The sequence below is a fragment of the Eulemur rufifrons genome, chromosome 11, assembly GCF_041146395.1.
Source record: "Eulemur rufifrons isolate Redbay chromosome 11, OSU_ERuf_1, whole genome shotgun sequence".
NCBI lineage: Eukaryota > Metazoa > Chordata > Mammalia > Primates > Lemuridae > Eulemur > Eulemur rufifrons.
Genome location: NC_090993.1, coordinates 9,766,662 through 9,793,669, shown reverse-complemented (window position 1 = coordinate 9,793,669; position 27,008 = coordinate 9,766,662). Strand labels below are relative to the sequence as shown.

At 50.6% G+C, this 27,008-nt stretch overlaps 1 protein-coding gene across 3 annotated transcripts in view; it reads left to right on the top strand.

Moving 5' to 3' along the window:
- Positions 1 to 4,897: 4,897 nt before the first annotated feature.
- The window catches only part of GNG4 (G protein subunit gamma 4), a 46,069-nt gene continuing 23,958 nt past the window's right edge, over positions 4,898 to 27,008 (top strand). The window contains exon 1 of one of the 3 annotated variants that reach the window (XM_069484706.1): positions 4,898 to 5,009. The gene's annotated coding sequence lies outside the window, so the exon portion shown is untranslated. Of the gene's footprint in view, positions 5,010 to 5,054; positions 5,127 to 5,758; positions 5,902 to 27,008 lie in introns of those variants that run through there. The other 2 variants (XM_069484705.1, XM_069484704.1) reach the window with 2 other exon arrangements.

Here is a 27,008-nt window from a genome sequence, read left to right as displayed (position 1 = left end):
TGTTTTAGTCAGAAACAAAGCATGATTACATGGTAGTGAAAAAAATTGGTTCTGCAAGTAATTCCAAAAGAATTTTCAAAATGTTTTCAGCAATTTCCAGTATCATTGGAATAGAGCAGATTAGGTGCATACTGAGGGAGAGAAGGAAGGAAGGAAAGGAAGGACAGGAAGGGAGGGAGGGAGGAAGGGAGGGAGGGTTGGTGGATGAATGGACAGACATTGTGTATCATTTTATCTTTTCTTGATAGTTTCTTAAGGAACTTCCCAATACAAAATAAACTACCAAGTCCTGGGTTACCTTTCCCTGTCTTTGGATAACATCTTTCACAAAATGAAGCCCACGCTTGGTTATCTTCATCACTTACACACTTTCCTTAAGTCTCTTCTTTGCTAAGACACTCCCTATCTTGGAATGAAATTTGACTCCCCCACAGTCTCTTACCTCTATTCTTGTCCTCTGTTTTATTAGATTACAGTTCTTCCATGTTTGTATCAGGATAATTTTTATACAAATATTAAAATAGGAGTAAGAGTGGCTGAGCTGTGTGCACGTCCTGTCAGAGATTTAAAGTGCTCCTTTTAGATCCGCTGAGAAAGGCTTATTTAGAGCCCTATTTAGTACTTTTGATTATCACTCAGGGACAAATTATGCCAGAAGCAACGAGTCTCTCTTTCAATACGGTAGTCCTTACATCTTCTCTGTGCAGTAAGTCACTCCACATCAGACAATATTTTGAAGTTTTTAATTATCCCTCTATCAGTTGATCCTTGAAATTTTTTTATCCAGGAATAACATTCAAAAAGCTACAGCTCTGCTTTTTGTAATTTCCCTCCTAAGTGAGGCCAGTCATGCACCAAACTACCTTTGCCAAATCTTTAAAAAGATTTAAATGTAAGCAAATCACGGACATGATTTTCCTCGATGTCTTAAACATGGAGTATGGTTGCTGGTTTTTTAACATATTTGAGCTTTTACAATGTGCCAGACACAGGATTTATAAGACAGAGACTATGCTCTCAAAATAACTCATTGATGAAGGAGAAACTGGAAAAAGAGAATTGTGATACAATGAAGGAAATTTTGTAACAGAAGCATCTACATATCAGAGTGACTAAAATGGGAAGCGGGGCATAGTCAGGTTAGGTTTCCCAAGGATGATAAAGATTTAGCCAAGTCTTAAAGAAGACAGACATTTGCCAGATTTCAGGCCAGGGCAGAAGGAAACCAATGGTGCCAAGACTCAAAGGCGTAAGAATGCAGGAAATGGAAGTGGTCAGTGTGTCAAGGACATAAGACGAAAGACAACATAACGGGGAGATGAGGGTTAAACTATAACAGGAACTTCTGCCTCTGTCCACTTTGGGAAAAATGAGATCAGACTTACCCAGCTATCACAAACGACGCAGAGATGATATATGAAAACTGATTTTTCAGTGTGGCAAACAGGCAGCACGGGGACGTGATGCCTGAGAGAAGGGGAACAAATGAAGTGAATCTTACCATCGTCTCAGCTTTCTCCCTAGGAGTACTCACAAACAGCTATGGTGCAGAAGGAGACCCCAAGGAGGGTGCAGAAATCTTGCTGAGATGAGGTGAGAGAGACCAGGGTTTGCTGAGAAACTGAATTTGTGGTACAGAGTCTATAGAGAAGGCTGCTGCCCAGACAAAGAGATCCAGTTTCCTCCTCATGGATGCCCTGGAAGCTCTGGCTGAATACTAAGCTATATGTGCGTAAGATAAAACTCCCTGGGTCTGAGCAAAGAATTTCCAGGGAGCTGTAAGCTGAGCAATGCCCAGAGCTCACAGGGGATTGGGATATATTTTGAGTTCGAACCAACCAGAGGGTATGGGTTCATTGAAGACACAGGCATTCAGTTGAGGCCCCAGAAGAATCAGACCTTAGTACAAAGGCTAACCTAGTCCTAGAATAATGCCTCAAGCCTTTCAAACAACCATCAAAAGAATCAAACTGATCTATGAGAAACTACCTGCCAAAACAAAGTCCCTATTCTGTAAAAGAAGACAACGAAATCTAGGCACGCAACAACATACATTTACAATGTCTAGCATCCAATCAAAAATTATCGGATATGCCAAGAAATATGAAATGTGACCCAAAATAGGAGAAAACTCAGTTGACAGAAGCAGAACAAGATAGGAAGGAAATGACAGAATTCACATACAAGTACATTAAATTAGCTATTATAAATATGCTCAATATGCTCAAAGGTTAAAGGAAAACATGAATCTAATGAGGAAAAATGGAAGATTAAAAAAACTAAGTGGAACTTCTAGAGGTAAACATACAACATCTGAAATGAAAACTGTCTGGGCTCAACAGCAGATTAGACACTTCAGAAGAAATGATTAACAAACTTGATAGAGCGGCAGAAACCGTCCAAACTGAAACAGAGAATAAAGAATCTTTTTAAATGAACAGAGCTTCAGTGCCTGGTGGCATAATAGCAAATGCCCTATCATATCTGTGATTGGAGTCCCAGAAGGAGAAGGGCAACAAGGGGCTCAGAAAAACATTTAAATACATGATGGGTGGAAATTTTCCAATTTGATAAATTTGGATAAAAATGACAAACCTACAGATGCAAGAAGCCCAAAGAACACCAAGCAGAATAAACACAAAGAAGACCACGTCAAGTCACTTCATAATCACATTGTTGAAAAACAGTGATAGAAAACTTTATAAGCAGCCATATAAAAATTGATACATTACATGCCAAGGAACAGGATAAAAATACTGCAGATTTCTTAAGAGAAACTACTCAAGCACAATGAATGACACCTTTAAGCTTCTTTAAAGTATCAACCTAAAATCTTTCAAAAATGAAAGCAAAGTACTTATTCAGACAAACCGACACTGAAACAATTCATCACCAGCAGACCTACATTACAAGACATGTAAGATGTTTTTCAGGCAGAAGGAAATGATGTCAGAAATGTGGATCTTCACAAATGAAGATCTCAAAGAGCATCAGAAATGGTAAATATAAAAGACTTTTTAAAAATAATTTCTCATTTTTCTAAAAGAAAATTGACCGTTTAAAGTAAAGCAGTGTGCTGTGGGGTTTATTACATATGTGAAATGGAAATATGACGAAAATAACACAAAGAATGAAAGGGGAAGTGGAAGCTATAAAGATCTGAGAGTAAATAAGAAGAGGTATGACGTTATTTGAAAGTAGATTGTGGTAAGTTAAAGATACATTTTCTACACCTTAGAATGAGAGAGAGAGAGAGAGACTATGAAGCCCAGTACTTGAGATAAAGTGGAATACTAAAGTATACTCAGTTAATCTAGAAGGAGGCAAGAAAAAAGGAAAGAAGAATAGGACAAACAGAAAACAAAGAGCAAGATGGTACCTTTAAACCCAACCACATGATAATTACATAAGAAGCAAATGACCTAAACACTCCAGTTAAAAAGCACAGATTTGTCAAGCTGAATTTTAAAAAAGCAGATCCAATTCTACGCTGTCTATAAGGATAGAGAACCCCACTTTAAGAATAAAGATACAGATGGATTTAAAAATTAAAAGGATATAAATATACATCATGCAAATACTAACGGTAAGAAATCTGTAGTGGCTACACTGACGTCAGACAGTGTAGACTTTGGAACAAGGACAAAGGAGGACCCCGATGGCCGGGGTCCCGGGGCCCAGCGTTAGGCTATTGCAGCCGTCTGGGGTGATGTCCACAGATGGACAGAACTGGAATCCTCTCAGGGCTGAAAACACAGATTGCTGGGCCCCAACCCCAGAGTTTCCGATTCATTAGCCTGGGCTGGGTCCTGACAGTCCGATTTCTAACAAGTTCTCTCTCCAGTGATGCTAACAGCTGCTGGACTTGAGATCCACCCCGGAACTCCTGGTTTGGACGAATCGTTGAACCTCTTCTTCCTCTGTAAAGTGGACATAATCTTACCCCGAATGGATAATGTCGTAATTAGAAAGATACAATAAGGCAGCGAGGTACCTGGCAGTGTAGAGACTGATTTCTCTGGAAATTGATTAATTGGGATTGAGATTGGGATTTGAGATAAACGGAAACCTAGGATTCTGCTTTAACCAGCCCATTGTGTGTGTGTGTGGGGGGGGGGGGTGGCCAGTGAGGCAGCAAATACAGGAGAAATAAATTATGGGGTGAAAATAATGAGTCCAATTTTGGAGTTTAATGTGGCTTAAATGCAGTACCCATATATCTTTCTCTTAAAAATAAAGGTCTGTGCTGTGGACATTTACTGGCTCAGACATTTTTACCATAGTTTAATTTTGTGCCTTAAACAGGCACTTGGGAGCTTTGACAAAAATCGATGGGAGTGTTTGCAATCTCCGCATTTGCATTCTTGGACTCCGGGAAGGTGCACATTTGTGGGGGGCAAATGTCAAATGAACGAGGATCAGAGATCCAAGAAACCTGTTCCCTGTGTCAGGAATGGTTGCTGGTGGTGGATGAGGAACGCAGATTTTCAAGAAATACTTCCCAACCGTTAATCACGATTTTGCACTGTTGTTCCTATAAAGGGAGTTGATACTGGCTCCCTTTCCTACCAATTTTGCTCACACTGCTCGAAGCGTTTTCGTTGCTTCTCCATCGCGAAGGTTCTGCGTTATTTCACCACGAGTTGGAAAATGGACGGCGCCGGTGCCGTTTTCCCCCAAGGGACGAGGACTGTGACCATTACGGCGGTTTAACCCTCTGTGGCGCGAAACGCCCACGGCGCCGAATGGACGCGGCCTGCAGAGCAGTCGCCGCCTAAGACCTGGGAGTCGCCAAGGATGTCCCCGCGGAAACAGTCCCCGCTCTTGATGAATATGGAAATCGGTCGGCGGCGGGGATCGTGACAGCTCGCGCGGGAGTCCGGGCAACGCCCGCCTCGCTGTCACCCCCAAAGTGGGGGGCGCCGCGCCGGTCCCCCTCCCCGTTCCTTAGCAACGTCAGCGGTAACCTTCGCCCCTCAGCGGCGACAATGCTGTGTGAGTTTCCACAGGTATTAAGCATTTCCCCACTCACGTCCCCGCCTCGGTGGCAGCTGTCTGTGGACGCTCTGGGGGAGGAGGGGGACTGGCCGGGGCCCGGCCTCACGGGTCGTCGGAACCGGCCCCAGGCAAGGAGCAGGGTGCGGGGGCTCGGGAGGGAGCCCGCGAGCCCCGCAGCCCCCGGCCCCGCGCCCACCCCGCACCCCGGAGGCCCAACGGGGGGCGCGGGCCGCGCCGGGCTGGGCTGCGGGTGGGAAACGCGGGCGGGGGCCGGGGTTGGGACGCGGGGCCGGGCGGGGGGCGCGGGGCCGAACCGAGCGGGGCTGGGGGTGGGGAGCCCGGGCCGGGCGCGGGGCCGGGCGGGGGGCGGGGAGCGCGGAGCCCCGGCGCGGGAGCCCCGGTGACGCACCAGTGACGTCTGTGGCGGCGGGCGGGATTTCCCGGCCCCTCCCGGGCTCTGGGCGAGACCCCGCGGCGGAGTGGGCGCGACCAACGTGGCAGGAAGGGGGCGAGGGTCGCAGGGTCACGGGCTTCTCCCCGCGCCGGGCCTGGCGCGACGCGGGGTGCGGGACGGCAGCACCCGGCGCCCGAGCGACTCGGCTCCGGACCCGGGCGGGGGCGCGGGGCGGGCGGGGCTCGGCCACCTGCACGGCCGCCTCCCCCGGCCTCGCGTGGTCCTTCCCGGCCCGGGCGCGGGGCGGGGCTGGGGACGGGCCCGGAGACCCCGCGGGCGGGGGCGGGGCGGCGCGGGGCGCGCGTTTGCACCGCGAGCCCGCACGCGCCCGCCCGGCCCCGCGCCCCGATGCGGAGCGATGCTGCCGGGTCCGGCCGCCCCCCGCGTGCACCGCGCGGGAGACAGAGCCCGCGCGTGAGCGGCGCCCTCGGCCCGCGCGCCCCGCTCCGGTAAGTGGGCGCCCGCGGCGGGCGGGACCCCGTGGGGCGCGGCGGGCCGGCCGCTCCGGGAGGGACGCGCCGCGGCCGGCCCCGGTGTGCGGGCGGGGACCGCCGTAGCCCTCGCCGCGGCCGGCCCCGGTGTGCGGGCGGGGACCGCCGTAGCCCTCGCCGCGGCCGGCCCCGGTGTGCGGGCGGGGACCGCCGTAGCCCTCGCCGCGGCCGGCTCGGGCAGAGCCAGAAACAACAGGGAAAGTCGGGCAAGAAAGTCTCCGCAACTAGAGGAACGGTTCTGGCGCCCGTGTCGTCCTAACGCCGTCAGTGGCGGCCCGCGACACAAAGACCCGGGGTTGTCTTGGCCGCCGTCGCTGGCCCGGCCTCCGCGGCGCCCGCACAGGTGCACGTCCACGGCGGCGTCGCCAGGTGCGGGGCTCCCTGGAGTTCCCAGGGCCTGCCCGATGAGCCCTGGGAAGCCCGGGCGCAGGTTTGGACAGCCGGCTCGGGACACCTGGGGCGTCCCCAGCGGTCGGGTGGCCCCAGCTCTCTGGCTTGAGACAGGCTTCTCAAGGACCTTTCCTTCCATATGTAGGTCACCAAGCGTTTGCTGTTCTCCCAGCAGGGACGTCCCCCGTTGAAGAGGACCTTAGTGGAGGGAGATGGAGTGGCTAGTTGGTCATTTTATTTGGGGACATGTGTTTGGCGAGCGCCTGCGGAAGCCCTCTCGAGTCCCCAGCACCCTGGGACACCTGCCTCGGGAGCGGTTCCAGTGGTGACTGTGGACGACAGGGCGAGGGTTTGCTTTTCTTCCCTCCTTTATGGCGTCTGTCCCCAAGGCTGGTGCTGAAATGTGCTGCGCTCGCCGCGCGCTCACCCAGTAGCATCGGGGGAGCTCGGGCTTCGTTTCATAATTGCTTCGGAAATAACGGGAAATAACGGGAGGATGAGGCGGAGGGGACACAGTGCGGTTGGAAAAGACTCCTTCATTTGGAAGGATTTGCCTCATTTCGTGCACTTTGAGCTAAGGTGTTAGAAAACCTAAAAATGTTGAAGTTGGATGGAGTGATAAAGTGGATCGCAGACACGGGGTCTCCCACCGTCTCCCCAGCTCTCGGGGCTGCCGGCTCGCTCCTCTTCCTGTCGCCTCCCGGGACTGTAAAAGGCTGGCACAGGGCCCGGCCCTTTCGGCCAGAGCCAAAGGCCTCCTGGGCTGCTCCTGTGTGCTCCATTAAACGTGCGAGTCCTGTCATCTGCTCGTGAGTGAGTGAGGTGTGATGCTTCCCACGGGGGGACCGCAAAATTCCGCAGCAGATGCCTCTAAGCCGCTGTGCGGGGACCCGGGGACCCGAGTTCTGTGGTTGGCTTCTGATTCCCTGGGCTACTTACTCCTTTTCCCGATCTTTGCAGCGGCGGGGGAGGGGGGGCGCACCGCGTCTGCTGGGCTCTTCCCTGCAAGAGGCTACGGGGGAAGAGCGCGGTGACAAAAGGCCTTTTCCAGCCCAGAGAGACGAGACAGAGAACATGGGAACTGTGGATTATTTTTGAAGTGTGGGGTCGGTTCAATGATCAGTCTTAGCAAATAGCAGGTGTCAGTGTAAATACGAGGTTTATTGTGACGCTTTGTTAGTTAATGAGTAGCTTCCCTGTGGGGTTATCAGGGTGACATGACTATTTAGGACCACAGACTTCCTGTTGGCCCCTCCACCCAGGCCCAGCTCCAGCCCCCATAGCTCCTTAAAATAAAATTGCCCGAAGGCAGCCCCTGGAGATGTGTGGCTGGCCAAGGAACACAGCAAAAGGCTCGTTCCTAGCGGTCCCATGATTGGCCGGGCAGTTGCCTTTGACATTTCTCATGCAAGTCAACAGTGGAGAAACCAGAAAAAAAGCTTTTTCCGTGTTCATTTTACAGTTTTTAAAGCAAGAGTGACAATCCCTGAAGCCCCCCAAATCTCGGTGCATTCTTTGAAATGGTGTTACAGAACATCGGGTGGGAACATGGACCCCGGTCCCTGCACACGTGGTGCCAAAAGCTGTCTCAGGAGGACAGGAACACTCGGGACTTCAGGAGTGACTGTATAAAAAGTCCCCCCTCCCCGACACACACTCACTCAAACTCACTCCACAGCTGCTGCTCACAGAGGAAGCAAAAGCTAAAGTCTGTAACCAACAAATCGTTCTCATTTGCTTACAGCCACACCTCACTAGCACATTTTACTCATTTTCTGCTTGGAGAGGGGAGAATGCCTAATGTGTGTCAGAAGATTTCCCCTTTCTTCGTGGCATCTTGAAACCATGTCTTTAAAAGATGACCTGATTTTCGTTCTCAGAACACCTTTCTGAGCATGTACTACGATCTAATCTTGCTGATTTTCCTTTTGTCATTTGGCGTTTTTATTCACTCTAGACATACTCAGGCATGGAGTCTTTTATCATTCAGGTAAAGAGATTATTTGTTCAGTTTTCTTAAACCAGAAACCAGAATTTAACTTCTTGAATACGCCGTAAGTACTACAGACATGTCCCATCAACAGTGATTAGCAAGGATGTTTTCACTGAAAGTCAGAAAAGCTAAATGAGTATCAGAAAAGAAAAACAAGGAGATCAATTATAGGGCAATACCACCGAAAGGCTTTAAGTAGCTGGTTAAAACCCGTATGAAGAATAAACCAAAGACCTTAAATAAATGATCAGAAGTGAAAATGAAAATGAAATTTCCATTTTAGGGAAGGAAATAGAGGCAAGAAAAACTGCTAAAAGAGAAACTGACTGCAGAGAAAAACAATGGGTACTTAAACAGAGATCCATTCAGCGAGCTAGCTGGAACATTCCAAATCCCTTTAATTGCCAGAGAGCTTTTGTTAGGTCAAATGGTAGCTGGTGGGCAATCAGTTTTCCTGCTGGAACCCGGCAGACAAAATGGCAGGCGTCCTGCAGCTAGGGGACATGTGGCTGTGTTGAAGCCATGGCACTTACTGTGGAATGCGCCATGCCTGGGCGCCCAGAAGTGAGGGAGTATGTGCAGCCGCGGGGGAGCTGTTCACCTCCATGGCCCTGAGGTTCGCAGGTGTCTGCGAGCAAGTCCCCGAAAGCCGCCCCTGCGAGGACCAGGCAGGGTAGGGAGCTCGGGCTAGGGGGCGGCGAGGGGAAGGGAGGGCCTGCCATGGCCAGGCGGGGGCTGGACGCATCATGCCGGGGATCGACTCTGATCCTCACATGATACCTGCGAGGTTTTTCTAATTTGCAGAAAACAGCAGTGACTGCTAGTGTCCCCTCTGCCCAGGCGTGTTCCGGCGGGGTGTTTGGCGGGGTGGTGGGAACTTCTTTTAACTAGCATCAGAAAAGTTTCCACGAGAAAGAGATGTCCCCCGTAATCCCACCACCCAGATTCAACTGTGTTTACCTCTTCTGCTGTTCCGTCACACAGATGTGTAAAATCGAGAGACTTTAACCAAAACAGTGTCCACGTGTGAAGGTCCGAGTAGGAGAGACGGGATTAGACCATGGGAAGGGAAGAGCAAGGACGCCGGGGTCGGGGCGGGAAGCAAAGCAGGGCAGGGAGGTTGCTGAAGGTCGAGAGTGGCTTATTCTCCACGACGGCCCAGGGGGACTCTGTGGCCCAGGTCCAGATGCTGTCGGAGAGGCGAGGACAGGAGTAGCAGACGGGGTGGCCGTGCCCCAGGCTGGGACTCTGCCTTCCCAGGGTGCCAGGCTCTCGGAGGCTGGGGACAGAGGTCAGGGAGCAGTACAGGCAGCCCACCTTTGCTGACTGTCCCCAAGGGGAAAATCATGAGCAGCCTTGGAAGGGCCTGTGCGTTCTCCCGCGACACCCGCCATCACTGGGGGGCTCTCACAGACCGAGTGCTGCGGCAGCGCCCCCTTCTTACACTGGGGTCCACTCTGACAGCGGACTCCGCCTTCCCATCGCTCCCTCTCTGTGCGAGGGTCCGGGCACACCCAGGAGCCAACGTCCTCCTCTGGAGTGTCTCTCCAGCCTGGTGCAGGGAGCCGTCTGTCCTGCCCTGTGGCCCTGGAGTGCCTGCTGCGTGCACAGCCTGCATGGAAATTTCCAGCAGGGCCTTTCCTCAGCCCAGAGCCCGTGGCACACTGAGCCTGCATGAGTCAGTCCCTATTTGGTTTTCGTGTCCCTTCAGCAGCCTTGGGAAAATTCTGTTTTCTCCGTGCCCCAGCTAACCTCGCCTGCAACCCGGGGGCTACCCCCATGTGCTTGTCCCCCCCCCCCCAGCACGTGTGGGGCCGCACGGAGGACAGAGGGCTGCAGCCTGGTTGGGGAGACCCCGTGGCTTCAGTCCACGACACGTGTGTGTTCGGTGGTGCGCACGGGGGAAGCCGATGTTACGAGCATGCGCACACACAGTCAGGCTTCCCAACGCTCGGGGACAGAGGTGGGAATGGGGTGTGGCCAGTAAGGGACCGTGGCAGACGTGAGGAATCCCAAAGTGCTGACCCCAAGGGAAATAAAGGGAAACCGATGGTGGTATCGGCCACTGAATTCTCCCTGGAACAGGTGTGCGGGTCCCTAAATTGGCTTTTTTTTTTTTTTAAATATAATTTTTTTTATTTTTGAGACAGAGTCTCACTCTGTTGCCCAGGCTAGAGTGAGTGCTGTGGCGTCAGCCTAGCTCACAGCAACCTCAAACTCCTGAGCTCAAGCGATCCTCCTGTCTCAGCCTCCCGAGTAGCTGGGACTACAGGCATGTGCCACCTTGCCCGGCTAATTTTTTCTATATATATTTTTAGCTGTCCATATAATTTCTTTTTATTTTTAGTAGAGATGGGGTCTCACTCTTGCTCAGGCTGGTCTCGAACTCCTGAGCTCAAACGATCCGCCCACCTCGGCCTCCCAGAGTGCTAGGATTACAGGCGTGAGCCACCGCGCCCGGCCTAAATTGGCTTTTGTCAGTGTCACACTCTTGCTCCCCTCTGCAAACTTTATCTGATGGGGACAGAGTCACTGGCATCTTCTGCTGACCTGAACCCCTGGGTGTCTGGGTCCCCACCACCCTCCCCTGTCTCTAGACAGCCACACCCGTCGACCTTCCAGTGGGAGTTTAGCATTTTCCTTCCACTCGGTTGCTCTTGCAGAATTGTGTTTCGGGAGCTCTCTCCGTGCACACCTCTCCGTGCATGCTGTCTACACCGCTACGAGTGTGTGTGTGCAGCCTTCTCAGGGTTCTCTGTGCTCATCGATAGGCCAGAATCTTCCAAACAACTCAGCTTCTTTCCAGACTCTCTCCTTGCGCTAGCGTGTGTTGCAGTAAATAGTATCTGAAAGAAGTCGATCGCTGGCCTGCACCCAGGCACGTTTTTATTAAAGAGACATTTTCTTTGTCACAAGATCTGCCGTCTGTGTGTTCTGCTGGTCCTCGCTGTGGATCTTCCCAGCGTGTTCGGCCTTTCTCGAGTTTCTGTGTGCGCCACGCTGCCTGCCTCTTCCCTGCTGGACACAGTCGAGGGACTTTTCCAACGCAGGTGCATTGCGGAAAGCAATAGACGTGTTTGTAAAAGATTGTATGTAAACCGTGTTTGTAAGACGCTCGCTGACTGCACACGCGGTAAACACCTGCAGCATGTGCACCAGGTAATTTAGGCACCGGCGACAGAAAGGTGAATAAGAGATAGTCATGCCCTGGGTCAGTGCCATGACGGACATGTTTAGAGTTCTCTGGGTGCAAAGATACTGGCAGCGGAAATTCTTCCTGAGAGCAGGGCAGGAAAGGCGTGACGATGGAGGGCGTGTCTTGGGCTGGCCCTGGAGAGCTGAGTGGGGTTTTTGAAGCCAGACAAGTGAGCAAGAGCTTTCTAGGCAGAGCTCCGAGCACGTGCGCAGGCTCAGCGTCGTGAGTAGCATGGGGGAGAGAGCGGAGAAGGCTGATCGGAACCGGGATATGAAGCCTCTTGCGTGACGCAGGGAAGAGTCTGTTCTGTGCAGAGTGGGCAGCCCGGGGCAGTTGGGCAGCACACCCAGGGTGTGGCGGGTGCCGGCCTCGGCCCTCCGGCTGTGACTGCCGCGTGGGGCAGGTCAGAGTTACAAGGCAGGAGAGGGGAGGGCAGGGAGAGCCGGTGACATCCTAGGATGCTCCGGCCCCCGCTTCAGTCGGGGCCACTGTCTGATCAGAAGCAGAGGGGCAGGGAGAGGCTGGCGTCCGGGGGTCCCAGGGTTTCTATCATAGCTTGGGCCTGGACAGGGAGAGGTAACATGGCTTGGTCTTGTGAGTGGAGTTGAGCACGTGGAGAGAAGGTGTGCGGCCTGCCAAGTTAGGAGGTGACACCTAGGGCCGTGTGCGTCCGGAGCTAAGCAGAGGTCTGGCCGGACACAGCCCGGAGGATGATGGACTCAGTGGTACCTGGGTGAAGCCACGTGGTGAACAGGCCGAGGGAGATCCAAGGCGCGGTGACAAAGTAGGGAGGCCCACGAGTCAAAGAAGGGGTCTGAAGTTTGGGACAGAACAAAACCCCTTCTGTAAGATGCATATACTGCTTCTAACACGGGCTTTCATGTGCTGGGGTCCCCTAAAAGGGACCGGACCCCCCCACACACACACCCCTCGCCCAGCTGCTCAACTGGCCGGTCTGCAAAACCACAGCCAGCCGCCACCACCATGCTTCCCTGGGTGACTCATTCTTTGTGTTCCAGCAGTTGCAGTTCTGCCTCTTGTTTGTGGTTCCTTTGTCCCCCTAATGCTTATGCGTTTGCTCAGACGCTGCAAGAACCAGTCTCTTGCTGCCTGTTGAATTTCAGTTTATTAACCTTCGGTGTGTGCCTGTCTCTCTCCGAGGGGGAGTTTCCATTTGACGTTCTGCTCAGTCCTCCCGGGCACCCGCTTCTCACCCCCGAGCTCTGGAGGCCCCGAGGCAGCCTGGCCCCGCTTCCCAGTGACCGTGGCCCTGAAGCACGGTGACCCCGGATGCAGACTCCTGCCCCTCTGCTCCCCGCCACAGGCAGCCAGGAGCAGCTCCGAAGCTCTGGGCGCCCTGGAGGAGCTGGGACCTACGTTCACCCGTCGATCACGGGCGAGACATCGGACCGCTCCTGTGGCCTCATGCCGGGGGTAGGAACACAGAGATGAGTGAAAGACCGTCCCTGCTCGTGAGAATTTGCACTCTGGTGACGGGGACAGATGATTACAACACAGCACAGGCTTCAGGTCCTGCCCGAACACGGCAAGACAGCAAGCCCAGCCCAGAGGTCAGGGAGGGCTTCTGGGAGGAGGCCCCCGGCAGAGCCAGTGAAAGTTCCATTTGCGCAAATAATAACAACAGTGGCTAACATTTCCTAAGAGCTCACTGCAGGCCAGGCTCTACGTGTCTTCTATGGTACTAACTGCTTATTCCCGACAACCGGTGTGGTCGGAAGAGTAATGATCCCAAAAGATGGTCACACCCTCGTCCTTGGAACCGGTGCGTATGTCACGCGGCAAAAGGGATTTTGCAGGTGGGATTAAGGGAAGAATCTCGAGATGGGGAGATGATCCTGGATTATCCGGCGGGCCCAGCGCATCACAGGGGTTCTTGTAAGAGGGGGCAGGAGCGTCAGGGAGAGACATTGGAAGATGCTACGCTGCTGGCTTTGAAAACGCAAGAGGGGCCATGAGCCAAAGAATGCAGGTGGCCTCCAGAAACTGGAAAAGGCAGAGGCTGCGGACTCTCCCCGGCACCTGGATTTCAGCCCAGCAACACCCATTTCGGGCTTTTGAACTCCAGAACTATAAAATAATACATATGTGTTGTTTTAAGCCGTAAGTTGGTAGAAATTGGTTGCAGCAGCAACAGGAAACCAATACAACTCTTCCTCTCCCCACTTTGCAACAGAAGAAAGCGAGAGGGTCAGCCACGTGCTTACATTGCACAGCTGGACAGGAACAGGGCGGGCTCCGGGCCCTGCACTTGGGCAGTCTCGGCCCTCTCCCGTCCCTGCCCCCTGGGAGAGACGAGGAAGCAGCAGTTCAGCAGCTGGTGCTTGTCACGGAGACCGGGAGCGTCGGCAGATGAGCTGGCAAGGAGAGCGGGCAGGAGTTTGGGTCCCTGAGGCCCTTCCTGGTCAAACAGGGGAGCAGCCTTCTCGGCCTGTTGGCCGGGGCTCCTTTTTGGTGATCAGCTCCAGTTCATGCCCGACTGGGAGTGCCCGTCGGGGACAGAGGTCAGCCGCCCAGGCCCAGCTCGCCTGCACCTGGCATCGGCCGCCCACTGCGCCGTCTGCCGTGCAGAGCGCCCTGCCCCCTCCACCGTCAGATGGTTCCAAGGTGCCTCCCCGGCCAGCGCTAAGGGCAGCCATCCGGTTAAGCACTCGCAGCATCCTGATGCGTTTAACATTCTATGTTCAAACATATGTTTCCGCCTCATCCTTCTTTTGCTCGTTCTGATTCTTTAACAGAAAGCATCTCCCGTCCGTCAGCCTTTGACTGCAAGAAGTGGTCAGAGGAATTTTTAGACAGTTTCGTTTTTCAAACAGGACTCATAAGCCTTACCTGAAACTACCACTCCAGATATGTCTGCTTAATTTATATTCCAACTGTTTTACAGGCTGTGCTTGGGTTTTCGAAGGAGCAATCATCGACATTTGATTAGCGTTTTACAATTTGCTAAAAGCATTCACGTGCCCTGTCCGCTTGATCTTTACAGAAATGCTAGGAGGCAGTGATCTTTACCCCATTCTTAAATGAACACGCTGAGGTTCTGGGACGTATCATTTGGCCAGGGCACAAGGCAAAGCCAGGATAGGAACTTAGGGCTTCCGTCTCAAATGCCACATTTTTTTCTATCGCATTATACGGCCTCTTAAGGGGAAAAAGAAAAAAGATCCAAAATGCACTTACAAGGAAATGGAGTCCCAGAATCCAGTTCAGATGTGTCCCTCCCGGGCGCAGAAGTACAACGCCGGGACATCCACATGCCACCACCTCTGCGTGCCGGGGACCCCACCCTGCTTCGGGGTTCACAGATCTCGGGCTTCGATGTGAGAGTGTCGTGCAGGGTGGTTGGAATGAGACGCAGTTGGCTCGACAGCATCTCGTGGCAGAGGCAGGCGTCCTGCTGGGGGACCCGCAGCGACGAGCACGTCTCTGGTGGGAGGCCACAGCGTGGGTGCCCTGCCCGGCGTGGCCGAAGCTCTCTGTCACTGGGGAGCCAGGGCCTGCAGCAAGACAGAGACACAGCAGGCCTGCTGCCCAGCGCCAGCCGCCCTCCTCTGCTCAGGGCTCCTGCAGCCCCCACCACGGGCGCCTGGGTCGTCCCGTCCCGCACACGGCCCCGCTGCCAACACAGCTGCCCCAGGCTCAGGTCAAACCTGGCCTTTCCCTGTTCTCTTTCTAGGTGCCTTTGGCCTGCTCCCTTGCGGAGACCCCAAAGAGCCTTCCTCAAATAAATCAAAAGCTCTGGCGTTCAAAACTTGTTCCTGAGGAGGGCATTCACAACCCGCTTTGGAAGTAAAAAGCAAAATACCTTTTTGTCTTTCTATTCCTGCCTTGATGATCCCAGCTCCCCTCGCGGCAGCACGGATGTCCCTGGCCAGCCGGAGGAGGGTCAGGTGCAAGAAAGCACCGCGAGCGACAGAAGCACAGCCCCACTGGCCACGATGCTCTCTGTCCTCAGAGAGAGCCAGGTGCTCCCCGTCCTGGTCCGGGCTCACCCGTCAGTGACCGGAAGGAGTCGCTGCAAAGGGGTTTCTAAAGCCAGGTCCCCCCAGGAACCCTGTGCAGACTGAACACAGAGACCACGTGTTTGTACGCTGCTCATTTGCAAATGCACGTAGACGCCTTGGAGATTAACAAAATAAAAATGAATCCAAGCATATTACAGCTTTGTCACGTTATAGCTTGGGAGTCAACAGATACTAGAAGTACTGCCATCAGGGAAGCTGCATTTGTTTTATTAGTTTTAGTAGGGGCCTAACTTCTAGATGTTTAGAACTTCATGCTTTAAAACCATGGGAACCGCGGTTTGCGAAATCTTCTACGTCTAGTACTCCGGTTCGTCGGCAATGCCGCGCTGCGGCACATGTCCCGCCTGTGCCGTGAACTGGCTCCCTGCCTGGTTCCCTGTCGCCTCCCTCTAGCGGCTGCTGGCCTCAGAGCGGGAACAGCTCTGGGCAGCCCCACTCCTCCCACAGGGGCATCGAGTGGGGGAGCTTTTCAGAGGGTGGGTCTTTCCAGTGTGGGGGTGAAGGGTAGTTTCGAGACCTGCTGATCCTTCACCCTTCCTAGAGCAGTGAGGTCTCATTAGTGACCCGTGACACTAGCTGCGCCATCCTGTAGGACCCCAGCCTCAGCCCTCTCTGGTTTTGAAACCTCCCACCTCCCACCACAACCCTTTCCTTAGACCAGAGCTTATTTTTCTTCTCCAGTTAGGATCCTGGTCTGTGTGTCCCCTCCCGTTTGCTTACAGAGACTTTGCCATGACCTGGACCCTGTGTACATTTTTCTTGCCTTTTTTTTTTTTTTTTTTGGGGGGGCAGAGTCCTGCTCTGTTGCCCAGACTAGAGTGCCGTGGCGTCAGCCTAGCTCATAGCAACCTCAAACTCCTGGTCTTAAGCAATCCTCCTGCCTCAGCCTCCCGAGTAGCTGGGACTACAGGCATGCACCACCATGCCCGGCTAATTTTTTCTATATATTTTTTTAGCTGTCCATATAATTTCTTTCTATTTTTAGTAGAGTTGGGGTCTCGCTCTTGCTCAGGCTGGTCTTGAACTCCTGAGCTCAAATGATCCACCCGCCTCGGCCTCCCAGAGTGCTGGGATTACAGGCGTGAGCCACCGCACCCGGCTTTTTTTTTTTTTTGCCTTATCCTGGTTAGACTCTTCCCAGCCCAGGTGCTTCTTCGCTCACAACCAGTTGGCTTCAGGTTAAAAGGAGAAAGAACCAAAGCCAGCCTCCCTGGCCAGCTGCCTTGCTCAGAGGGTTCCCACCACCGTCGAGCCATATGGCAGATACAAGAGGAGTTTTGTCATCCCGGGTGCTTCACGCAGAGGTGCTGGCTCAGAGGTCAGATCCCGTCATCTGTGGCTCTTTTGGCTGCCGGGAAGAAGTGGGATTTCTCCCTGCCCCAGCCAGCGCGCTCCTCCACCGCCACCTCTGCCACTCAGGGACAAGTCGCTGGGAACGGCCACGTTGCAGGATCCGCAGCCGCGGTGTTCGCGGTATCAGGCTGTCAGCACATAAAAAAAAAAAACCACCCATGTCAGACGCTTCATCTTTATTCCTAGAAAACATCCAGTTAATTTTCAGGCTTACTTAACGTGTCCTTTTTTTTGTTTTTCACTGCTGCTAAAATATTCTCTTCCATGCGTGGCATCCTTGAGCAACACAAACCAGTCTGTCTGCAAAGTCTGAGCAACCACCTTGGAGAGAGACTTTGAACGCGTGTAACAAGCGATCGACAGTGTCAGCCTTCGGCATCAGCTCTCCTTCCTCTTTTGAAACCGGTTGCCTCTGAGTCGTCATTTGGGCTTGTTCGTTCTTCTAATCCAGAAAGCGAGCTACGCGGCTGTGTTCTTCCTTTTGCTTTTGGTGTTTTTGTTTGTTTGTTTGTTTCAGGATCAAGCCATTGAGTTGTTACCTAATCTCAAGAAAGGCAGGTGACAATGTCTAATATTCTGTGGATTTGCCAAGTTGTCTTACTGGTTTTATTCCTACGTGAGGCATTTGACTTCATTCTAATCATTTTGGGGCAAGAAGATGACAAACTGTTAGAACCGGGAAGACTGAAATGCAGAGAGACAGAAACTTGCTCAAAGTCGTGCAAGGAATCAGTAGGATTAGAGGCAGGTCTCCGGGCACCTCACCCACCCTTCCTATCCGGAAAATACTCTCTTCCAGTCTTTTTTTTTTTTTGAGACAGAGTCTCACTCTGTTGCCTGGGCTAGAGTGCCGTGGCATCAGCCTAGCTCACAGCAACCTCAAACTCCTGGGCTCAAGCCATCCTCCTTCCTCAGCCTCCCAAGTAGCTGGGACTACAGGCATGCGCCACCAGGCCTGGCTAATTTTTCTATATATATATTTTTAGCTGTCCATATAATTTCTTTCTATTTTTAGTAGAGACAGAGTCTCGCTCTTGCTCAGGCTGGTCTCGAACTCCTGAGCTCAAACAATCCACCCGCCTCGGCCTCCCAGAGTGCTAGGATTACAGGCGTGAGCCACCGCGCCCGGCCTCTGCCAGTCATTCATGCTTCCTCTGCAGAACCAACACTCTGCCTATTCCTACTTCCCTGAAAGGCAGAATTTTCCACCTCAGTTCCAGAAGACCATTCTGCAGCCGAGACCTGCAGTCTTGGCACAGAAGAAAAGCGTGTTGACCAAACCTCGCCCCGCCTGAGGTGTGCACGTCACACAGCCCGCCCGCCCTGTGCTGCGGGCCTCCCTGCCCTCCCAGGCTTCGCTCAAACCCTGCCACTCGAGGTATTCACAGAAGGAAGTTTTCCTGCCATCTTTTAGTTAACTGAGAATTCATCCGCATATCACTACCCCTACGGGAATTGGATAAAAGTAAGATGCGCTGGACGTGTAGACAGTCCCAACTCACAAGCCACGTTAGAGTCCAGCCACAGTGCCACTGGCCACCGGTCCTCAGAGCTGCTCATCACCAGTGTTCAAAGATAAACGTAGGCACATTAAAATCATAAAGAGTTTCTTGGAGCAGAGAGGGACTCATGAATTGGGCAGCGCCAGCCTGCAAGCAGTTCAGGGCTGCCCAGGGGGGGGCAAGGAGAAATTTACAAGGTGTTCTTGGAAGCAAGACAAAGAAAATACATGTGATTGGTTAAAGTGCAAAGTTCCTAGTTAGAGGTCAGTTGGCAGTTTCTGATTGGTTAAGCGTAAGTTTTTTGTTTTTTTTTTTTTTTTTTTTTGAGACAGAGTCTCACTCTGTTGCCCGGGCTAGAGTGAGTGCCATGGCGTCAGCCTAGCTCACAGCAACCTCAAACTCCTGGGCTCAAGCGATCCTCCTGCCTCAGCCTCCCGAGTAGCTGGGACTACAGGCATGAGCCACCATGCCCGGCTAATTTTTTTGTGTATATATATTTTAGTTGTCCATATAATTTCTTTCTATTTTTTAGTAGAGACGGGGTCTCACTCTTGCTCAGGCTGGTCTCGAACTCCTGACCTCGAGCGATCCACCCGCCTCGGCCTCCCAGAGTGCTAGGATTACAGGCGTGAGCCACCGCGCCCGGCCCGTAAGTTTTGTTTACTGTTGACATTGAGCTGGGTTTGGGTTTGCTCAGGTAGGAGCCCCGGACAATGCAGTCTCAACCTATGGCCTCCCAGTTAATTTTTTTCTAATAGCAGCTACACAGTGTTTTGGAATTCCTCTTCCAGTGCCTGTGTCCCTCGAGTCTGAGGGCCGTGCATCAGGTTGTTCTGAGCTGCATCCACGCTCCCCTGGGTGGCCTTCTGGCCATTGCTGCAGCCGCTTGGGCCATCGTACAGGCCTATGATGACAGGCTGACCCTGTTCCAGGGGCCTCAAATTGCTGTCTCATGGTTTGGCATTTTACTGACCATCTGCTCTCATCAGAATTACTGGGCCAAACAAAACACCTGGCTTTGGGTGCTCGGCTTTGATGAGGGCGTCTGCTGAGTGACGAGATGGTGGCATTATTGGGCTGTTGGTGTTGATTATAGGACAGTAGCTGAGCCACAGGTTGCTGTTTTTAGCAGCAAAGATTCAAGTACTTGTGCTACTTTGAAGATGTGTATCTAACAGGGTTAAGGTGCTGACAATTTGTGGATCTTTCTGAAATAGTTGCACAAGAGAATTCTTAAATATCACAAATAAACATTACCAGCCTTTTTTGTGAGTGTGTGTTGGGTTTGTGTGAAGTTATGAGGAATGGAGGTTATTCTTATCCTATTTAAAAAGACAGAGAAGAGTAAAAGTGAAGATGTGTGTAATCTATACACACCAACTCTAATTCTAGTATCTACCCTACAGAAATTCTTGTTCAAATGACTATTGTAACAGGCTGGGCACATGGTTCACGCCTATAATCCTAGCACTTTGGGAGACCAAGGCGGGAGGATCACTTGAGGCCAGGAGTTCGAGACCAGCCTGAGCAAGAGCAAGACCCCATGTCTACAAAAGTAGAAAAATTAGCTGGTTGTGGTGGCCTACAGCTGTAGTCCCAGCTACTTGGGAAGCTGAGGCAGGAGGATTGCTGGAGCCCAGGAGTTTGAGGTTGCTGTGAGCTAGGCTGATGTCACTGCACTCTATCCCAGGAGACAGAGCAAGACCCTGTTTCAATTAAAAAAAAATCATTGTACAAAACAAAATATTGGAAATAACTAACTGTCCATCAACAGGAGAAGGGATAAATAGAGGTAAATAAACACAGTGGAAGACCCTTTGCATTAAACTGGGTTAATCTCAGAAAAACAGTTCAGGAGAATACATGTATTATACCATTACAAATATTTTTAAATAAGAAAGATAATTTTATGTATTATTTAAAGATAGATATATATCTACACCCGGGCCTACCTTGTATCATTGCACTTTGCTTCGTCGCGCTTCACGGATATTTTGTTCTTTATAACTGAAGGTCGTGACGATCCTGCGTCAGGCAGGCCTACTGGGACCATTTTTCCAACAGCGTTTTCCCACTTCATGTCTCTGTGTCATGTTCTGGTAATTCTCACAATATTTCAAACTTTTTGTTGATTATTGTGTCTATTATGCTGATCTGTGATCAGTGTTCTTTGATGTTACTATTGCAATTGTTTTGGGGGTGCCACGAACTGTGGCCCCATAACATGGTGAACTTAATCGATAAGTGATGTGTGTGTTTTGACGGCTCCACCAACCAGCCATTCTCCATCTCTCCCTCTCCTGGGCCTCCCTATTCCCTGAGACACAGCAGTATTGAAATTAGGCCAATTAATAACCCTACAATGGCCGCTAAGTGTTTAAGAGAAGGAAGAGTCACATGACTCTCGCTTTAAGTCAAAAGCTAGAAATGATTAAGCTTAGCGAGGAAGGCATGTCAAAAGCTGAGATAGGTTGAAAGCGAGGCGTCTTGTACCAGACAGCCAGGTTGTGAATGCAATGGAAAAAGTTCTGGAAGGAAATTGAAAGTGCTGCTCCAGTGAACACACAAATGATAAGAAAACAAAACAGCCTCAGTGCTGAGATGCAGAAAGTTTCAGTGGTCTGGATAGAAGATCAAACCAGCCACAACATTCCCTTAAGCCAAAGCCTAATCCAGAGCAAAGCCTTGACTATTCAATTCTATGAAGGCTGAGGAAGGTGAGGAAACTGCAGAAGGAAAGGCTGAAGCTAGCAGAGGCTGGTTCATGAGGTTTAATGAAAGAAGCTGTCTCCATAACATAAAAGTGCAAGATGAAGCAGCACGTGCTGAGGGAGAGGTTGCAGCAAGTTAGCCAGAAGATCTAGCTAAGATCGTCGATGAAGGCGGCTTCACTAAACAACCGATTTTCAGTGTAGATGAAACAGCCTTCTATTGGAAGATGTCATCTAGGACTTTCATAGCTAGAGAGAAGAAGTTAATGCTGGGCTTCAAAGCTTCAAAGGACAGGCTGACTCTCTTGTTAGGGGCTAATGTAGCTAGTGACTTTAAGTTAAAGCCAGTGCTCATTGACCATTCTGAAAATCCTAGGGCTTTTATGAATTATGCTAAATCTACTCCACCTGGAACAACAAAGCCTAGATGACGGCACTGCTGTTTATGGTATGGTTACTGAATATTTTAAGCCTACTTTTGAGACCTGCTCAGAAAAAAAGATTCTTTCAAAATCTTACTGCTCATTGACAATGCACCCAGTCAGCCAAGAGCTCTGGTGGAGATGTACAGGAGATGAATGTTGTTTTCATGCCTGCTAACACAACATCCATTCTGCAGCCATGGATCAAGGAGAAATTTTGACTTTCAAGCCTTATTATTTTAGAAATATATTTTATAAGGCTATAGCTGTCATAGGTAGTGATTCCTCTGATGGATCTAGGCAAAGTGTTTTGAAACCCTTCTGGAAAGGATTCACCATTCTAGATGCCATTAAAAACATTTATGATTCATAGGAGGAAGTCAAAATATCAACATTAATGGGAATTTGGCAGAAGCTGATTCTAACCCTCATGGATGACTTTGAGGCATTCAAGACTTCAGGAGAAGAAGGAACTGCAGATGTTGTGGAAATAGCAAGAGAACTAGAATTAGACGTGGAGCTTGAAAATGTGACTGAATTGCTGCAAGCTCATGATGAAACTTGAACAGGTGAAGAGTTGCTTTGTATGGATGAGTAAAGAATGTGGTTTCTTGAGGTGAAACCCACTTCTGCTGAAGATACTGTGGACGTTGTTTTTTTTTTTTTTCCTAAGTGAAATAACTCTTGATGTGGACATTGTTGAAATGACAACAAAGGATTTGGAGTATTCCAGAAATTTATTTGATAAAGCAGCGGCAGGGTTTGAGAGGATTGACTCTAATTTCGAAAGAAGTTCTAGTGCGGGTAAAATGCTATCAAGCAGCATTGCATGCTACAGAGAAATCTTTTGTGAAAGGAAGAGTCAATCAGTGTGGGAAACTTCATCATTGTCTTATTTTAAGGAGTTTCCACGGATACCCCAGCCTTTAGCAAACACCACCCTGATCCATCAGCAGCCACCAATACGGAGACAAGACCCTCCACCAGCAAAAAGATGATGACTTGCTGAAGGCTCAGATGATCATTAGCATTTTTAGCAATAAGGTATTTTTAATTAAAGTATGTACATTTTTATATATGCTATTGCACACTGAATAGACTACAGTGTAGTATAAATATTAATGTAACTTTTATATTAACTAGGAAATAAAAAAATGTGTGTGATTCACTGAACCAAGCCTGCAGTGTCTCTGAGGTTGCCTGTATGTTTGAAAAAGTATCATGTCATGTTGGAATGATAATCCACATTTAGAACAGTGGTTACTGGGGTGGGCACACAGTTAGGAAGAGGTACCCAGGAAACGTCAATCATCTGTTGGATTTCACAAGCTGGGTGGCAGGTAGATAAGTGTGTTAGTTATATTATTCTCTAAATGGTATTATATGTCCCATATCCCATAAGAAGAGGTGGGTTGGAAATCTACCCAACTCACTCAGGGACATATGGGACAAAATAGTCTTATAGATTATTAGGTCATAGAAGATGTTTGTGAAAAAGACGTAATACATATTTTGTTGCTATTTCTGTGCATGGTGGACTTCGGATGTCCAGAAGTCATCTCCTGGCTCGGTGGCCGCGCAAAGGGCAAATCACAGCTGTGCCCAGGATCCCGGGGGAAGACCCTATAACCAGCAGCCAGACTAATGTCCATGCAGATAGATGGCTGTGTGGAGGGACCAGTCGCTAACATAGCAACCAACCACCCAATCTGTTTAGAAAGCTTTGTGTCCATTCCAAGCAACAGAAACCAGCTCAAGTCCAAAGCAGAAGGTGGCTTTATTGTGCGGTTATAGGGAAGTTCACAGAATGAACACTTGCTGGAAGAGCTTTGAATTAAAGCAGCATTAGGATTCTGGAGGACGGGGCTGGGAAACAATGGGGTGAGGTCTCATTGACCTCCGAACACAGCCCCACCGCCAGTGGACACCACCATGTGAACGTCATCTCACCAACCTGTTGTCCCCAGGCCATGTTAGGAGCGTGCTGGAGAGAGGGCCTGAATGGTCATTTGTCCAAGCTGTTGCAGGGACACTGAAACAGGCTGCCGGCCTGGTCACTCTTGGGATTCATTGCAGCCTTACAATTCCATGGATTCTTGCAGACCTGGTTGCCACTCACTAAAAGAAGCTAAACAAATATTCCTGTTGTCTCATTCTACTCTAGGCTTCCAACAATCTAAAATTCTTCCCCTAAATATTAATTTTTAAAGTAGTCATAATATTGTAGGTACTATGTATATTTTTTCTTGAAATGAAGTCAGAGTATAAACAAAAATCTTATGAAACTGAAATAACTTATTGGTGATTTTAATTTTATATTTTTGTATGGAGTGTGAATATTTTCATAATGAACATATAATTAGAACAAAAGTTGGTTGATTCCATTTGGAAATAAACACCCTTTGTCTTGGTCTGTCTGTGCCGCTATAGCAAATTACCTGGGACTGGGTAATTTATAAACCATAGAAATTGATTTCTCACGGTTCTAGAGGCTGGGAAGTCTGAGATCAAGGCGCTGGTGTCTGGTGTCTGGTCAGGGTCTTCTGGCTGCGCCCTCACGTGGCAGAACGTGGAAGGGCACACATTGGCCTGAGCTAGTTCCCTGCAGCCCTTTCCTGAGCCCTACGACTCAATCACTTCCCCAAAAGGCCCCACCTCCTAATGCCACCACAGTGGTGATCAAGTTTCAACATGAATTTTGGAGGGGACACACATTCAAACCATGGCACCCTCCAAGAGAACTGTTGAGATCTGGAACTCTTGTGGCTGATGATATTGGAACCTCTAGGTTTATTATTTTTGTTCCATGGTATTGACTTGGAGAGAGAATGGAGTTGATACCGTATTTTGTGTGGTTTTTGGCATTCAATTCGATTAATTAAATGTCTATTGAATATAAAACCCTTTGCTCGTTGCTCCTGGAAGTATATAAATGAATCTCACAAGCTCCCTGCCCTAAAAAGAGCTGGAAGTCTAGAAAGGAAGAAAAGACACGTTCACATTATTGCCCACCAGATGGCACAGTCTAACACATCGCGGGCAAGAAACGGCCTGGAAGTGTCACAGAAATTAAAGGGAAGTGGTCGGGTCCCAGCGCGAAGGTGGGGAGCCAGCTGGGGAAAGCTTGGAGAGGCTGGGGGCCTCCAGAGGAAACCCTGAAGCTGAGTAGAGGAGGCTTTTAACAGGAAGAGCTGGTGCACTAAACCAGGGAGGAGTGGAATAAATCCAATAGTGGAAGCAAAATCATGAAAGTGGGAAAGTCCTGAGCCCCTAAGAATAAACTCAGGCAACCACCCCAGCTGGATTAGAATCACTTAACTTTTAATATCATATGGGAGAAGTTGGGACCGCTTTGTTGAAGCCTCTTGTAATTGCATTTGACATTTCGAAAGAAATATCCCCAGCCATTCCATTTTAACCACTGGATAGGGTTTTTAAAAATAATAGAATAGGCCGGGCGTGGTGGCTCACGCCTGTAATCCTAGCACTCTGGGAGGCCGAGGCGGGTGGATCGCTCAAGGCCAGGAGTTCGAGACCAGCCTGAGCAAGAGCGAGACCCCGTCTCTACTAAAAATAGAAAGAAATTATCTAGCCAACTAAAATATATATAGAAAAAATTAGCCGGGCCTGGTGGCGCATGCCTGTAGTCCCAGCCACTCGGGAGGCTGAGGCAGGAGGATCGCTTGAGCCCAGGAGTTTGAGGTTGCTGTGAGCTAGGCTGACGCCACGGCACTCACTCTAGCCTGGGCAACAAAGCGAGACTCTGTCTCAAAAATAAAATAAAATAAAATAAAATAAAATAATAGAATAAGCTTCATGGCTTTATGCTGGGCTTCCCCTTTTTCTTGCCTCCTATAAACGTGTCAGTCTCACCTGTTTGCGAATTAACTCCCTGCATGAAAAGTCAAGTAGGTGTTTAACTCCGTCCCTTCCAAGCAGAGGAAGTGCCAGTTTTGTTCAGAGAGGACACGTACGTCTGTCTGTCCCCCGCTCCTGCTCCGTCCTGTGGGGCTCCGTCGGGTGATTGACTTGGAGGGGCTCTGGCTGCCCGAGGATCGGTGGCAGCGGTTCCAAGGGACTAAGCCATCAAAGAGGTGTCCCAGCCAGCTAGTGAGCCACAGAGAGCGGGGTGAGATGCAAAGGTCAGGTGGCCCCGACCAGGGAGTTTTGCGGAAGCCTCAGAATCAAAGGAAAGGGAAGACTCCGTGAATACAAAAGCCAAGGGAGTGACAAACCGGGAGAGGAGGCACAGAGACAGGGGGCTGGGCGTGCTGCAGGGAAGCCATCGCTACAAAGGACGGCCACCTGGAGCCCGGGGGGCAAAGTGACCAGGGCTGATGCGAATCTCAATCCACACGCTCAGGGGTGAGGAAGAGGGCGACTCTTCTAATTTTCCCGTCACTCAGCTGTCACTGAAATATCCCTCCTGCCCGGCTGGCACTCGGGGGGTTGACTCGGGGTCACCCCCTAGACCTTACGCAAGACCAGGGTGGGAGGGGGTCCCCTCAGTCCTTCTCAGACTGGCTGCTTTCACTTAGTAATATGCATTTACGTTTCCCCCAGGTCCTTCCGTGCCTTGACAGCTCATTTCTTTTTAGCACTGAGTGATATTCCCTCGTGTGCGTATGCCGAAGTGTGTTTATCCATTCACCTACCGACGCCCATTGGTTGCTTCCAGGTTTGCGCAGCTGTGAACAGGCTGCTCTAGTGTCCTTGTGGCATCTGTCTACCGGGTGACCAATGAGACACAGGCTTCATCTTCCCAGGCTCGTAACCTTCCCTCTGCCCCCGCGACCCCGAGAAGAATCGATCATCTCCTCTTCTTTGGCCCCTCCCCCCTCTAGCGCGCCTTGACTTGGTCATGGCGTTGGCTGCTGTGAGCCTTGTCCCCACGCTGGATCGAAGGCAGGGATCACGGCCGCCTCACTTCGTCATTTCCTCAGTGGGAGGGTTGAACGAATGAATGATTGATTCGCGGTTCTCATCTTATTTTCACTGCCATTAGCTACTTAATGACTTTGGACGAATGACTCACTACAAATGAGGAAATTGAGGGGGGAATAGGTTATAAATCCCGTCGTGTAGGCTGTTCTCAGTTCATGTGCCCGTCACCCTAAGGTGAGTCCCCCTCCCACACACCCCGTGCTTCTCAGAGAAGAGTTTCTTACAGGTGTCGCAAAGAACAACAGAAATAAGCAAATCTGGTTCTTTTTTCTTTTTGAGACAGAGTCTCACTCTGTTGCCCGGGCTAGAGTGCCGTGGCATCAGCCTAGCTCACAGCAACCTCAAACTCCTGGGCTCAAGCCATCCTCCTGCCTCAGCCTCCCGAGTAGCTGGGACTACAGGCATGCACCACCATGCCCAGCTAATTTTTTCTATATATATATTTTAGTTGGCCAGATAATTTCTTTCTATTTTTAGTAGAGACGGGGGTCTCGCTCTTGCTCAGGCTGGT